Raw genomic sequence first — 16,863 nt, 5'->3', positions numbered from 1 at the left:
TCATGAATCCCTTAAATTTCTTCTTGGTGAATTGTCTCTTTTTTCAATTTTCTCTTTGGAATCTTATGTTACTATGAACACTTTTATACCCCGTACATGTAATGTTTTTACTCAGACTTTTTAGTGTCTAATTTTTTTTTTAATTTACTGGTTAACCTGGTATTTGTGATACAGAGTAACTTATCATTTCATATTGATAAAGCTCTTTTTTAAGCATATTATCTTCTTTGGAATTTAATGATTACTGCCAACATGTAAAATTTGACAACCACAGTCATAACAAATAATCAGAAGACAAATTAAGCAAATTCAATGTGGGTAACAAGTTTAGTTATTAGAGTCTCTCTCCAGTTCTCACAATATGCCTCACTTTATAATAAAAGATATTACTCTATTACACTAGTATAACTAATACTGATGAAAATTCAAAGCCAGATAATAATGAATAGACTTTCTATGCAAAGGAAAAAGCAAGCTTTAAAAAATTTTAAATAAAGGAGTCAGGGCTAGTGAGCTTTATAGCAATAATTATTTTACTGAGGTTTAAAAATGTCTGTGTGAAAAGTTCAGACATGCACTTTGTAATTTTAAATGGAATTGGCTCTTAAGAGTAAGATCTGCCATTTAGATGTGAAACAATAATATTGGGAAGTTAGAATAAGGAATTATCTTTTCAAAAGCTTTCAATTGCCTTCCAGCTATTCTCTCAGCCTGTAGTAACAACACAAGGCCACCAGAGAGAAATCTAAATTCTAAATCCTGTCCTCCATTGTTTAGGCATTAACTTTTTCCCAGTTCATATTATAATTATAGATAATTTTTTGTTTTTTTTATTTTGCTTAATAGTTTATTCTTTTTTAAATGCAATTTTATTGAGATATATTCATACACCATATAATCATCCAAAGTATACAATCAATGGCTTACCGTATCACCATATGGTTTTGCATTCATCACCACAATTCAATTTTAGAACATTTTTGTTACTCCCAAATAAAGAAAAAATATATAAAAAAAGAATAAAAAAAGACAAGAAAAAAGAAATAAAAAAGAACACCCAAACCTTCCCATACCTCTTATAGCCCCTATTATTTATATATTTTTTGTCGTTATTTTATTACTTACCTGCCCATACACTGGTTAAAGGGAGTATCAGTAACCAGGTTTTCACTATCACACAAACACATGATAAAAGTTATATACTTATACAGTTATCATCAAGAATCAAGTCTACTGGATTACAGCTCAACAGATTCAGGTACTTCCTTCTAGCTATTCTAATACACTAGAAACTAAAAAGGAATATCTGTATAATGTGTAAGAATAACCTCCTGATTGACCTCTCAAGTCTATGTGAGATCTCTCAGCCACAGATACTTTATTTTGTTTCATTTTCCCCCCTTTTGGTCAAGAAGGCATTCTTAATACCATAATACTAGTACTAGGCTCATCCCTGGGAGTTGTGTCCCTTGTTGCCAGGGAGACTTACCCCCTGGGAGTCAGGTCCCGTAGAGAAGAGGGTAGTGAGTTTGTTAGCAGAGTTGGCTGAGAGGCCACATCTGAGCAACAAAAGAGGTTCTCTGGGGGTGACTCTTAGGCATAATTATAAGTAGGCTTAGCTTCTGCTTTGCATGAATGAGTTTCATAAGAGCAAGCCCCAAGATCAAGGGCTTGAATTATTCAATTGGGATCCCCTAATGCTTGCAGGAATATCTGGAATTCTCCAGGTGAGGAAGTTTAATATTTCCACATTTTCCCCTAGTCCCTCAAGGGGACTTTGCAAATACTTTTTTTATTTTCTGCCCAAAATACTCAGGTGCATCAGGATATCATATTAACCTGTACAGAATAATAAGATCTCATTCCACATTATGGGTTCCATGCAACCACGTTGTTTAAATAAACTGACCATATGGGTTGTTAGAAAGCATGCTACATAGACTATAACTTTTGTACCAAATAAATATCTCTTAAATAACGTCACAACTCAGGAATAGATGTGATTGCTGTAAGAGCTTACAGTCTACGAACCTTTACAACAAGCCTTGTTGAGTGCTCCACACTCCTGCATCATGTATTGCCCAATCTCTACCCACTTTCTATCCCCTGATAACCTATGCTCTCAAACTTAGTTCTCAGCATTTGCTCATTACAGATAGTTTATATTAGTGAGGCCTTACAATACTTGTCCTTTCATTTCTGGCTTATTTCACTCAACATGATGTCCTCAAGGTTCATTCACCTAGTTGCATGCTTCACGACTTCATTCCTTCTTGCAGCTGCTTAATATTCCATTGTATGTATACACCACAGTGTGCCCTTCCATTCAAAGGTGGATGTACCCTTAGGCCACCTCCATTCATTGCAAATCATGAATACTGTTGCCATAAGCACCAGTGTGTAAATGACTGTTCGTGTCCCTGCTTTAAGTTCTTCCAAGTATATATCAAATAATGGGATCATATAGAAACCATTTGGCCTGTGGAACCACCACACTACCCTCCAGAATGAATGCACCATTCTACTTCTCCACCAACAGTGAATAGGTGTATATCTCTCTCCACAGCTTCTCCAGCACTTATATCTTTCTGTTTATTTTGCAAAGCATTTTATTCATGCATCATGCAATCTGTATGGAGTGAACAATCAGTAGTTCCTGGTATAATCACATAATTATGCTTTCACCACCACAATCTATATGAGAATATTTCCATTTCTTCCACCAAAAAAAGAAGAGGAAGGAAAAAAAAAGAAAAAAGATAAAAGAATAAAGAATAAAAATAAAATAAAAGTAAAAAGGAGAAACAACCACAAGAATCCCGTATCCCTCCCTTATATCCTCTTCTGTTGACATTACCTTTAGTGTATTGCCTTTGTTACAAAATGGGAATATTACAATGTTATTCTTAAGTATAGGTCCTAGTTTTCATTTATTGTATTTTTCCCAATATCCCATCCCATTTTCAACACCTTGCAATGTTGAGATTCACTTGTTTTCCCTCATGTTAAAACTTCCTAATATTTCTTCATTTAATCACTATCATTGGCCACTCTAGTCTTTGCTAAGTTGTACAGCCCTAGTTTTATCTTCTAACTTTCCTTCTGGTGTCATACATGCCCCTAGCCTTCCTCTTTCAACCATAAACCCACTCATCTTTGTTCGTTATACATACAATATTGTGTCACCATTACATAGTATTGTGCTATCCATTTCTAGATCTTTAAAATCAATCCTGTTGAAATTCTTTACTCCTTCAGCATCAAATGCCCAATCTCTACTCTGTTTCTTCCTCCTGATAACTTATGTTCTTAATTTGAACTCTCAGAGTTTGCTCATTATAGTTAGCTCATATGAGTGAGACCATACAGTATTTGTCCTTTTGTTTCTGGCTAATTTTGCTCAACATAATGTCCTCAAGGTTCATCCATGTTGTTATAGGCATCATGAGTTTATTTTGTCTTACAGCTGCATAATATTCCATTGTATTTATATACCACAGTTTGTTTATCCACTCATCTGTTGATGGACATTTGGGCTGTTTCCATTTCTTGGTAATCATGAATAATGCTGCTATAAATGTCAGTTTACAAATGTCTGTTTGCATACAGGCCTTCAGTTCCTCCTAGTATATACCTACTAATGGGATTACTGGATCATATGGCAATTCTATATTAGCTTCCTGAGGAACTGCCAGACTGCCTTCCAGAGTGGTTGCAGCATTCTGCATTCCCACCAACAGTGAATAAGTGTGCCTTTCTCCATATCTTCTCCAGCACTTGTAGTTTTCTGTTTTTTTTTAATATGACCTATTAGGTGTGAAATGATATTTCATTGTCATTTGATTTGCATTTCCCTAATAGCCAGTGAAGTTGAGCATCTTTTCATGTTTTTGAGTCATATATATTTCCTCTTTGGAAAACTGTCTGTCCATGTCTTTTGCCCATTTTTTAATTGGGTTGTTTATATTTTTGTTGTGTTGTAGGATCTTCTTTATAAATTTTGGATATTAAATTCTTATCTGATATGTGGTTCCCAAATATTGTCTCCCATTGTGTAGGTTGCCTTTTTACTTTCCTGACAAAGTCCTTTGATGTGCAAAAGTTTTCAATTTTGAGAAGATCCCATTTATATATCTCTGCTTTCATTGCTTGTGCTTTTGATGTAAGGTCCACGAAACCACCTCCTTTCAGAAGATCTTTAAGATATTTTCCTATGTTTTCTTCTAAAAGTTTTGTGGTCTTAGCTCTAATGTTCAGGTTTTTGATCCATTTTTAGTTCATTTTGGTATAAGGTGTGAGGCAGTGGTCCTCTTTTATTCTTCTGGATGTGGATATCCAGTTCTCTAAGAACCATTTGTTGAAGCAGCTGCTCTGTCCTGGTTGATTCAACTTGACTGCCTTATCAAAGATCAATTGTCCATAGATGAGAGAGTCTATTTCTGAACACTCAATTTGATTCCATTACTCAGTATACCTACCCTTTATCCCAGTACCATGCTGTTTTGACCACTGTAGCTTTTTAATTCACTTGAAAGGAAAATAGTGTGAAACCTCTGCTTCAATTTTCTTTTTGAAGGTACTTTTAACTATTCCAAATAAATAAATTTGATTTGTTTCCTTCCAAATAAATTTGATTATTGGTTTTTCTATTTCTGCAAAGAAAGTTGTTGAGATTCTAATTTGTATTGCATTGAATCTATAAATCAATTTGGGTAGAAGTGACAACTATATTTAGTCTTCCAATTCATGTACACAGTACACCCTTCTGTTTATTTAGGTCTTCCTTGCTTTCCTTGAGCAATTTTTTGTATTTTTCTGTGTATAGGTCTTTTAGGTCCTTGGTTAAGTTTATTCCTAAATATTTGATTCTTTTGATTGCTATTGTAAATGTAATTTTTTCTTGATTTCCTCCTCAGACTGTTCTGTGCTAGTGTACAGAAATACTACTGAGTTTTGCACATTGATCTTGAATCCTACCACTTTGCTGTATTCATTTATTAGATCCAGTAGCTTTACTGTAGATTTTGCAGGATTTTCTACATAGAGGATCAAATCATCTGCATACAGTGAAAGTTTTACTTCTTCCTTCCTAATTTGGATGCCTTTTATTTCTTTTTCTTGCCTAATTGCTCTAGCTAGAACTTCCAGCAGAATGTTGAATAACAATGGTGACAGTTGGCATCCTTGTCTTTTTCCTGATTTTAGAGGGAAAGCTTTCAATCTTTCACCACTGAGTATGATGTTAGCTGTGGCTTTTTCATATATTCTCTTTATCATGTTGAGGAATTTTCCTTCTATTCCTATCCTTTGAAGAATTTTCATCAAGAAAGGATGCTGAATTTTGTCAAATGCCTTTTCTGCATCAATCAAGATGATCATTTGGTTTTTCCTCTTTAATTCTGAAATGGCATAATACATTAATTGATTTTCTTCTGTTAAACCACCCTTGTATACCTAGAATAAAACCCACTTGCTCATGGTGTATAATTCTTTTAATGTGCTGCTGCATTTGATTTGCAAGTATTTTGTTAAGGACTTTTGCATCTATATTCATTAAAATGGTTGTTGTGTATTTTCTTTTCTTTTGGTATCTGTGTCTAGCTTTGGTATTATGGTGATGTTGGATTCATAGAATGAGTTAGGTTGCTTTTCCTCCTCTTCAATATTTTTGAAGAGTTTGAGCAGGATTGGTACTAATGCTTTCTTAAATGCTTGGTAGAATTCACATGTGAAGCCATCTTGTCTAGGACTTTTCTTTTTGGAGATTTTTGATGACTGATTCAATCTATTTACTTGTGATTGGTTTGTTGAGGTCATCTGTTTCTTCTTGTGTCAGTGTTGGTTGTTCATGCTTTTCTAGGAAGTTGTCCATTCATCTAAATTGTATAGTTTGTTAGCATATAGTTGTTCATGGTACCTTCTCATTATCTCCTTTATTTCTGCAAGGTCAGTCGTTATGTCCTGCCTCCCATTTCTGATTTTATTTTTTACATCCTCTCTCTTTTTTTCTTTGTCAGCCTAGTTAAGGAGCCATTGATTTTATTGATTTTCTCATAGAATCAACTTCTGGTTTCATTGATTCTCTCTATTGTTTTCTTGTTCTCAATTTCATTTATTTCTGCTCCAATTTTTATTATTTCTTTCCTTCTATTTGCTTTGGGGTAAGTTTGCCTTTATTTCTAAAGTTCTTCCAGGTAAGCAGTGCTAAGTCCTTGATTTTTACTCTTTCTTCTTTTTTTAAAAAAGGCATTTATGGCAATAAGTTTCCCTCTCAGCACTGCCTTTGCTGCCTCCCATAAATTTTGAAATGTTGTGTTCTCATTTTCATTTGCCTCAAGATATTTACTTATTTCTCTTGTACTTTCTTCCTTGACCCACTGGTTGTTTAGCCTCCACATATTTGTGGATTTTCCTGCCTCCCACCTGTTATTGATTCTGATTTCATTCCATTATAATCTGAAAAAGTGTTTTGCATAATTTTGATCTTTTAAAATTTATTGAGACTTGTTTTGTAACCAACATGTAGTCCATCCTGGAGAATGATCCATGAACACTTGAGAAAAATGTATATCCTGTTCTTGTTGGGTGCAATGTTCTGTAAATGTCTATTGAGTCTAGTTCATTTATCATTTTATTCAAAATTTCTGTTTCCTTATTTATCTTCTGTCAAGATGTTCTATCTGTTGATGAGAGTGGTGTATTAAAGTCTTCCACTACTCCTTTAGAAGTGTCTACTTCTCCCTTCAGTTTTGTCTGTGTTTGCCTCATGAGTTCTCTGTCTCAGGGAATAGATATTTATGATTGTTATGTCTTCTTGATGGATAATTCCTTTTATTAATTCACAGTATCCTTCTTTGTCTCTTTCAGTTGTTTTACATTTGAAGTCTATTTTGTCTGATATTCATATAACTACTCCCTCTCTTTTCTGTTGTTGTCTGCATGGAATATCTTTTTCCAACCTTTCCCTTTCAACCTGTTTTTGTCCTTGGGTCTTAAGTGAGTTTCTTGTAGACAGCATATAGATGGGTCCTTTTTTTTTTAATCCACTCTGCCAATCTTTGTCTTTTGATTGGGTAGTTTAACCCATTAACATTTAATGTGATTACTATAGAGGCATTAATTTCTTCAACCATATTTTCCTTTTGGATTTTATATGTCATATCTTAATTTTTACTTCTTTTTTTTCCCTTTTAGTTATTCTTACTGCTGACTTTCCTTTCTAAATTCTTCTCCAAAACTGTCTACTGTCTTTTCCTATCTGTCTGTAGTGTTCCTTAAGTATTTCCTGTAGAGCAGGGCTCTTGTTCACAAACTCTCTCAGTGTAAATATTTTAACTCTGTAAATATTTTAACTCTGTAAATATTTTTATATAAATTAAATATTTTAACTCTCTCTCCTTTCTGAAGGACAATTTTGCCAGATATAAAGTTCTTACTTGGCAGTTTTTCTTTTTCAGTATCTTGAATATATCACACCACTGCCTTTTCACTTGCATTGTTTCTGCTGAGAGATCCACAATTATCTTTATCAGTCTTCCCTTGTATGTAATGGATTGCTTTTCTCTTGGTGCTTTCAGGATTCTCTCTTTGTCTTTGACATACAATCTGATTAGTAAGTGTCTTGGCCTATTTGGATCAGTTCTGTTTGGGGTATGCTGCTCTTCTTGGACTTATAATTTTATGTCTTTCTTAAGAGTTGGGAAATTTTTATTATTTCTTCTATTATTCTTCTGTCCCTTTTCATTTCTCTTTTCCTTCTGGGACACCTATAGCATATATATTTGTGCACTTCAGGTTGTCTTTCAGTTCCCTGAGACCCTGCTTGTATTTTTCCATTCTTTTCTCTATCTGTTCTTTTGTGTAGGATTTCAGATGTCCTGTCCTCTAATTCACTAATCCTTTCATCTGCCTCTTCAAGTCTGCTTTTGTATGTGTGCATTGTGTTTTTCATGTCTTCTATTGCAACTTTCATTCCCATAGGTTCTGCCATTTGTTTATTCAAGCTTTTGCATTCTACTTTATGGACACTCTGTGTCTTCTTTATATCCTTCATCTCTTTTCCCACATTTTCTTTTATCTTATTTATTTGATTTTTGAGTTGATTCATCATATTTGCCTGAATATCTTTAGTTAGTTGTTTCAACTCTTACATCTCAGTTGAAGTGTTTGTTCCTTTGACTGGGGCTGTATCGTTATGTTTCCTGATGTGACGTGATTTTTTGCTGTCGAGGCGTCTGATTTTCTTGATTAGTTAATTCTGTATGTCATTTTCTCTCTTTTGCCTAGGGGTTTCTTGTTGGTTGTCCTTGATCTCTATCTGTTCTTTGTCTCTCTTGCTGGCCAGTTGTCATAGTAGCTTTGCCCTCCTGTCTTCCCCCATATCCAGGTGCCCACAGCAGCCTGCCTCTGGGGGGTAGGCACTGGGCACCACAGGAAGGTCTCTGTATGTGGGTAAAACAAGTCTGAAGGCTCCCAAAGTGCTCCATTTTCCACCAGCCAACAGCAAGCCTTCTTTTTTTTTTTTTTAGAGCACTGCTTTAACTGTTGGGTTGTCTATATTTCTCAGCCAGAACAGGGTCAGTTTCCCATGTAGGGGTTGTAGACCAGCTCCAGTAGGCCGGGGTAAGTTCTGGAGAGGTTCTGAGAAGTCCTGCAATTCTTCCTTGCACTTTCTGTTCTGCCCAGCAGATGGTGCTATTTTGTGACTTAATCTTCCTCAGAAAGTGTTTACCTTCTGGATCTGAGGCTTTATCTGACCAGGTGGGGTTGAATTACCTCTTGCAGCCCAGCTGAGTCTGGCTGGGTGGGGCTGAACTACTTCCTGGAGCCCCTGTATAATCAGGCAGGGCTGAAGCTGCACAGTTTCTGTGCCCTCACTTTGCTGGGCAAAATCTACCTCTGTGGGGCTGTGTTCCCTTCTCTACCTGTGGCAGAGGATTTCCCAGCTGCCACAGTTTTCAGCCATCCCCCAAGCAAGGTTCAGGCTGCCAGTTACATGTTTTCTTGGACTCTCTGTCCCTCACTGATTTGGGTCTTGAAATGTCTTCCCCTGTCCCCCAGGTCTCCTAATAGTGGGGATCTGTCTCACTGCTGTGAGAGATTTTATAGTCTATGAGTCCAGTGGGAGGTGAAAGGAGTCCCAACCATGTTTCTGTGTTTCTTCTGTGCTGCTGGAGACTGAGGGCAGGGAAGGGGAGAGGGCCAGCCAGCCCAAACAGAGTTCTCCGAACTGATATTTTTCTTTTTCTTCAATTTGGCATTTGTAGGTCCTTCTCCAGTCTACACCCTCCTCCAGGCTTTTGTACAAGTCAAGGTTATCCCCCTTTTTCAGTGAATATCTGGAGAGAAATTTTCAGTAGCTGTTTAGTCACCATGTTGATGACATCCTCTGATAAAGCTCTTTTATTTTTCATTCACTGATTTTAAGGTTATAATTCTGAAGCAGAGATTTGGTAAAATGTTCACATATGTTAAGTTTAAGTATTTTTATTTTATAAAGAAAATAAGTAATTTTATGGATTGAAGTGATATATTTGAGGAAAGAATGTCAATTTTCCATTGGCTCAGATAAAGGCGGTGCTGGGATGGTCAAACTTACTGCCGCTTGCTGCTTGGCATTGGTCATTTATCTGACAAACCTACTAGAAACAACACTTGGCATATACTTTGTTCATCTTTAATAAGTACCATGGAAAGATAAACAATATTTCACACTCCTCTAACCTTTATGAATGCTTACATAAAATTTTACAACCCCACTCCTGATTGCTTGGGTGAGTTATATGTGAGTTTAGCTACTTGTTTTTCATAAGGTTTACTAAAGTTAGCTGGAAGAATCTGTAGGACAAACCTCATGGGAAGAATTATCTTGTAGCTGGCACAGTTTATATATTCTTCCAATCTCTGGCTACTTCTGAACAATAGAACTATATTAGACAAAATATGACTTGTGGTTTATTCACTGAAATGTTGAACTTAATTTTCTGAATGACTTCTGAAGTTTATATGTTCTTATAACACTGATAAAGTATCTTAGGTAATACTTCTAAGTAAATAATTATTTCACCAATGGAGTTGATATTCCAGTACATATTTAAAATGTTTGTGCTCATAAGCAAAGAGCTACCCAAGTTCAAGTTCAATAATCATGATTTTAAAAATCCAATAATAGATTTCTAGACATGGGACTTTCTTGACTCTGGCTTAGGACCTCATCCTGTACTTCCTGAATTTATCTAGCAGAAACAACTCCTGATCCTGCCTTTAGTGCAGACAGACAGATTTACATATTTTCTTGAAATTGGTAACTGATTTTCCAGAAGAACAGATAGGATCTAGGTTTCAGCATTTCAGAGGCCAGCCTTCATGGAGGGTAGGGGGGGTAGTGCCAAACTCTCCCTCCCCATGGTCATTGCAACCTCATCCTGGATCCTCTCTCCCTCCCACTCCTGCCACCCTCTGGCACCTGTTTCAAAAGCTGAAGTCACTGAGTCCCTCACAGCCATTATTGCGGCCAGCATGCCTCTTGCCAAGTTTGTGACATCTCCAGAGAACTCTTCTCAGTTGATTTCTGCATCTTTCCCTCCTTCCTCTCCATTACTAAGATACAAGCATATCCCCACAGAATATTTTTCTCTTTCTGGAGAACCTAACCTCCTATAATCCATCCTCTCCTCTCCAGTTTTTCCAGGGATGGCTCCAGGCTTTCAGTTGGGGATTGATCCTCATCTTCTGTTAATTCATTGCCCCTGGTGAGAGTGCCCCTGGATGTGTTCTCTTCAGGTTCTATAGTCTCTGGGGGAATTCCCTTATTCCCTTTTGGCCCTTACCTTTTGCTCTTCGGCCAAGGAAAAGTCACATCTTATGAAATCAGTAGAATGTTCCCACACCCTAGAATCCCAAATGATCTCAGTGGTGACATGACCCCCTTCCCTTGCATATACCCCAGTTTTTCCTTCTCCTTGCTTCTCTACCCTCTGAAATGTCTCCCTTCCCTAATGTGTTCCTAGTCTTCACCTCTTATATGATTGTCATTTATTAAATATTTATTCTTTTCCATACTGCTCTAAGCACTGTATATAGATTTTCTAGCAAGGAGAGTAATAATATTAAAAGCTACTGTTACATAGTGCTTACTATGTGCCATTTCAAAGAGCTCAATGCATATTAAGAAATTCATTTCCCACAACAGCCGTATGAAGTAACTATTATTATCACCCCCATTTTTGCAGATATGCCAGTTTGGATATATTATGTTTCCCCAAAAGCCATATTCTTTAATGCAGTCTTATGGGGAGCAGAAGTATTCATGTTGATTAGGTTGGAATCTTTTGATTGAGTGTTTCCATGGAGATGTGACTCAATCAACTGTGGGTGAAACATTTGATTAAATTATTTCCATGGCGATATAGACCCCGCCCATTCAAGGTGGGTCTTGATTTAATCACTGGAGTCCTATAAAAGAGCTCACAAACAGAAAGAGCTCAGAGCAGCTGAGAGGGACATTTTGGAGAGAAGCTAAGAGCTGACGTCGACTTGGAGATGCTTGGAGACATTTGGAGATGCTAGCCCAGAGTTTGCTCTGGAGAAGCTAAGAGAGGACCCCAAAGCTTAGATGCAGAGGAGCTGAAGAAGCTAAGAGAGACTTAGAGACATTTTGGAGAAAACTATTTTGAAATGCAACCTGGGAGCAAAGGAACTGCAGATGCCAGCCATATGCCTTCCCAGCTGATAGAGGTGTTCTGGACACCATCGGCCATTCTTCAGTGAAGGTATCATCTTGTTGATGTTTTAGTATGGACACTTTTATGACCATGGAAATGTAAATTTGTAACTTAATAAACCACCTTTATAAAAGCCAATCCATTTCTGGCATTTTGCATAACAGCAGCATTGGCAAACTGGAACATCAGGTATAGAAAATGATCTGTGGAAAGGTTTAGTAACTTTCCCAGGATCACCAGCTAGAAGTAGAGGAACTGGGATTTGAACCCAGGCATTCTAGTTCCACTTTACTGTAGGCTGTATATTCTCATATTTTTTGGCATTAAACAAATGGAGAGAGTGAGGCTTACATTTGTCTTGGAACTGGAATGCAAATGCGACTCTGTGCTTTCTGCCTGCTTCCTGTTGGAGCACACCCTGGAGTGATATACATAGATAAACTAATGGAAACTCTTGGTGTTTAATTTCAACCATGTCTGCACCAACAAATCCTCTGCATGTTATAACTTGAGCCATCTTGAATATTTTGCTAACTGCCTTCTCACCAGCAGGCCATGGGACACATTCATGACCTGCTTGGAGGGAAGCAGCAACAGCTGTAGGCTGCACCTGTTTGCTTTCACCTCCCTTGGGAACTGATTTAAGCAGGAGGCTTAAGTTTCCCAGGAAGGGAAAAGTTTATCATTTGAAGTCCACCAGGCTAATTTCTGATTTGAGTGAGGGAGGAGAAAAACGGCTTTTATTTATAAACTAAACAAAGCTTCAAATTATTTAAAGAATAGTCTCTGTTTGTATGAGAATTTTCATTTCAAGTTGGTAAAAATGAAAACTTTAGGAATCAAGAATAAAAGCTGAGTAAATTTCAAAGAATGCTATTGTAGAGATATTATAAAGCCATTTTACTTAAAAAAAATAAAGAGTAGTTTGGGGGATTTTTGGTAGATTTTTTTAAAACTTTATTTTTCATTTTTCATTTTCTAAAAATGAATGGTGGTATAAGGGTGTTTGGGATCTCAGTCTACAACTATGTGGACTGCTGCAAAATAATATATCACCTTAAGTGACACTATGTGCTTCACTTTAGCAATTGATGCAATACTTCTGTAAAACATGGCTATCCACTTAAAACTTTAGATTAAGAGTGTGTTACCAGATGATAAACTAGCTCATTTAAAAATCAAATAGATAATTTGATATGTTTATATCATCTTCACAAATGGAGAAGGAAGTTTGTACATGAGCAAATATAATGATTTATGCTATGATGTGGAATTATGACATTATGCCCTGTGGAATTATACCTTTTTTCATTTTACTTTGTTTTCAAGCATTTTATAGTCCAATTGCTGCTACTAATGGCTGAATTAATTCTTGTTACCATAAGTGGGCTTTATGGAAAGAAGCTAGCTCACCTCCATTTCCTTTGCATGTTTTACCTGCAGCAGATATGAGTAATTTGACATTTCATTAGTTTCCACAATGTTGTGTTCCATGAACACTGTGTTGCCCTGAGGTAATTACCTACCTGAGAGGAGTTTCTTATTTTCATGCCCTTCTCCTGCTAGATACTTCAGCTGGATGCCTCTGGCCTTTGGAATTCAGATTATGAAGCAAATAACCCAGAGTTGTGTTTTTGTTGTTTCTCACAGCTGCATTTCCTTTATTTAAGTGCAGTGCTAGTTTGTACTCAGATTCTGCATTGCACTTTGTCCATTCACATTACCCTTTCATCTATAGGTCTCTGTAGGGAAGAGAAGAGCCCCCTGGTGAAGAGGGCTGGTAGAGCAGCAACACATGCATACAGGAAATGGCAATAGCACCCCCAGGCTCTACAGTGGTCTGGGGAAGCCAAGCCACACCCCAGCCACTTGGCCTCCATGGTCCTTGAAGGCCCGGGTGCAGACTCAGATAATCCTCTGTAATCCTTGATCCTCCCTGGGCAGCAGGGGCTGGGAGGACAGGCAGGAGCCCAGCCTGGCTGTTTCCATTTCAGCACAAGAGCCTAAGTCTGGGTTTTGGGGTGGGGGGACAAAGGAGTAGCTGAGTTCCCTAGGATTCCCAGTCATCCTTGTCCTCTGGGGGCAGCTGAGGAGGATGCAGAGGCAGGATGAAGTCTGGCATCTGGCTGAAGGTAAAAACCCTGCTTTCATTCCATATTATTTTTTCTTAAGATTAACAGACCACCTCTCCTCCACAATGAAGATGGAAAATGGAAGTGTTAGACACAGTTTAACACGGATGAACCCTTTTTTACTGGGGACTCAGACTCACATCATGAATCTTGTTCACTCAATCACATTTCTTCAGTACCTACCTAATGAGAGATGGTAAATGCATGATTCCTGATCTCAGTAAACTGAGTTTAATGTCAGAGTCAAACACATATGTAAAGAAATACAAAAGAGTGTGACAATTGTTCTGAGAGGCAGATGAACAAAATTCCATGTGATTCAACTCAGTTTAAGTCAGCAAACATTTCTGAATGTTTATGTTGTGCCAGAGTCTTGGGATAGAGTGGTGAATAAAGCATGAGCCCTGTAAGAACTAGGCTAGACACACCCCAAAATTGCATAAGAGAGATGGTAATTGCATTGAGAAGGGTTCAAAATAAGTGCAGTTTGGATTTGGAGGAAGAAGAGCACACAGCCAGTGTTTTAGTTGAAAGGTTGGCATGTATGGCTCCTGTTCTGGTTTGCTAAAGCTGCCAGAATGCAAAATAACAGAAATGGATTGGCTTTTATAAAGAGAATGCATTAGTTTATAAATTTACAGTTTTGTGGCCATGAAAATGTCCAAATTAAGGCATCCAGAGAAAGATAACTTGACTCTGAAGAAAGGCCGATGGCATCTGGAGTTCGTCTATCACTGGGAAAGTGCATGGCTGGAGTCTGCTGGGCCTGTCCCAGGGTCAGCTTCTGGTTTCCGTTGCTTTCTCCAAAATGTCTCTGGGCTTCTGTCTTAGCTTCTCTCTCTCAGCTCCTGTATGTCCTTGCTTCTTTCTCCCAGGATGTTTCTCTCTAAGCATCTGGGGGTCCTCTCTTAGCTTCTCCAGGGGAAACTCTGGATCTCATCTCTTAGCTTCTCTCCTGGATGTGGTTTCAATGGCTGTCTCCAAAACATCTCTGGGTATTTTCTCTGAGTGTCTCTGAGCTCTCTCAAATGTCTCTGCATTTTATCTTCTCATAGAGGATGCCAGTAAAGATGATTAAGACCCACCTTGAATGGGCAGGGTCACATCTCCATGAAAATAACCTAATCAAAAGATCCTACCCACAATAGGTCTGCCTGACAAGATCGGAATAAAAGAATATAGTCTTTTATGGGGTACATACTAGATTCAAACCAGCACAGCGCTATAGAAGAGGGATGTGAAACTAAGAATTGAGAGATCTTTACTGGTGAAGGAAGGAGGCAGAGAAATAAGTAATACAAATCAAATTGGGGGAACAGTTTGACTATAATATGTGGTAAGGTTAAATAGTGGAGCAAACAGCTGATGGCAGTCATTGGCTCTAATCATGGAAGAATTTAATTTGAGGGTAAAAAATTGGGCAAGGATTTTTTTTGTCCTCTAGCTGGCCAAATAAGACAAACTGAAGTGATCTAATGACACAGCATGTGGAGAAGGGATTGATACAGGTTGGGGATTGAATTGTGTCCTACACAAAAGACGTGTTGAAGTCCTAACCCCTGGTCCTGTGGGTGTGAACCCATCTGTAGATGGGAGATTTGAAGATGATATAATTAGTTATGGTATGGCCAAACTGAATGAGGTGAGTCTAAGTGCTATATGGCTGAAGGCTTTAAAGCAAAGGAAACTGGACATTACAGTAGAAATCAGTATGAGAATCAGTAATATGAGAACCCAGAGACATAGATCAGCATGTGATAGATTGCCATCAACAGAATTCTCCAGGCGTTAGAGAAAGCATGTCCTTGCTGACATCTTGACTTTGGACTTCAAGCCTCCAAAACTGTGAGCCACTAAACTCCTGTCGTTTAAACGAACCAGCCTGTGGTACTTGTTATAGCAACCCTGGAAAACCAAGGTAGTTTTATTGTAGAAAAAAAAGAAATAGAATTTTGCAACTGTTTGATCTGGGGCTTATAGAAACAATAGCCATTGTTGTCACTAGCTTTTGGGTTTGGGAGATGGAAAGCGTGGTGCTTTGAAGCTATGGATCACAGAAAAAACATTAATCCATCTCTGTGGGTGTAAAACCCTTGTAAAAAGGACCTTTTGGTGGGGTTACTTCAAATAAGTTGTGACCCAGGTCTTAATCCTATTACTGAAGGCCTTGTAGGGAAAGTCACAGAGTGAGAGCAAAAGTCAGAGAGCAGCCAGAAACTGAAAGTCAACAAAACCTAGAAGTGAAAGTTGAAGCCACCATGTGTATTGCCATGTGACAGAAAAGCCAAGGACCAAGGATCGCTGGCAGCTAGACTCAGAACACCACAGTCTCTAGGAAGAGGGCATTGCCTTGATGACACTTGATTTGGACTTCTCCTAGCCTCAAAACTATGAGCCAATAAATTCCCATTGTTGAAGCCAACCCATTGAATGGTACTTCTTTTGGCAACGAGGGAACTAAAATAGAAAGCTGATGACATCACTAAGAGAAACAGAGAAGTCAAGAAGGGGTTTGAGGGCAAGGAGGGATCTGGATATTGGACATGTTCAATGTGGGGCATGTGGGCTTTTCAGATAGTTAATAATTAAGAAGAGCTGTTGATAATCTTCTTTGGAAGCCAGTGTGGTTTGATGAAATAAAAAGGACTTAGAGTCAGCTTTCCACAATTTAGAACCTAAAGGTTGGAAGGATTGTTGGGACAAAGCGAAGAAGTAGCTGAACACGTCACAAAGTGAACCGATGTTTATAGGCTCTGAAGTCAGGTGAGCTTGGCTCGTAGCCATATTGCTGCATTTATTTTTAAAATATTACTGAACACAGGACATTTGCCAAATGTTTTATGGGCATTATTTCATTTAATCCTTACAGCAGCATAAACAGATATTATTTTATATCACCATAGGGAAACTGAGACCTATAGAAATTAAGCACTTAGCCAAAAACACAGAGGTCCTATTGAAAGAAGCAGTATTCAAACTCAATTTTTTGATTCTAAGTTTCTTATTCT

The 16,863-nt window shown here is 37.7% G+C and overlaps 1 protein-coding gene across 1 annotated transcript in view; it reads left to right on the top strand.

Annotated features, from left to right (window-relative positions):
- ABCA13 (ATP binding cassette subfamily A member 13) overlaps positions 1-16,863 on the top strand; it is a 453,377-nt gene that overhangs the window by 412,579 nt on the left and 23,935 nt on the right. The gene's annotated exons all lie outside the window — the stretch shown is intronic.

The sequence above is a fragment of the Choloepus didactylus genome, chromosome 5 (genome assembly GCF_015220235.1).
Source record: "Choloepus didactylus isolate mChoDid1 chromosome 5, mChoDid1.pri, whole genome shotgun sequence".
NCBI lineage: Eukaryota > Metazoa > Chordata > Mammalia > Pilosa > Megalonychidae > Choloepus > Choloepus didactylus.
This window is presented reverse-complemented; position numbering and strand designations above follow the sequence as displayed.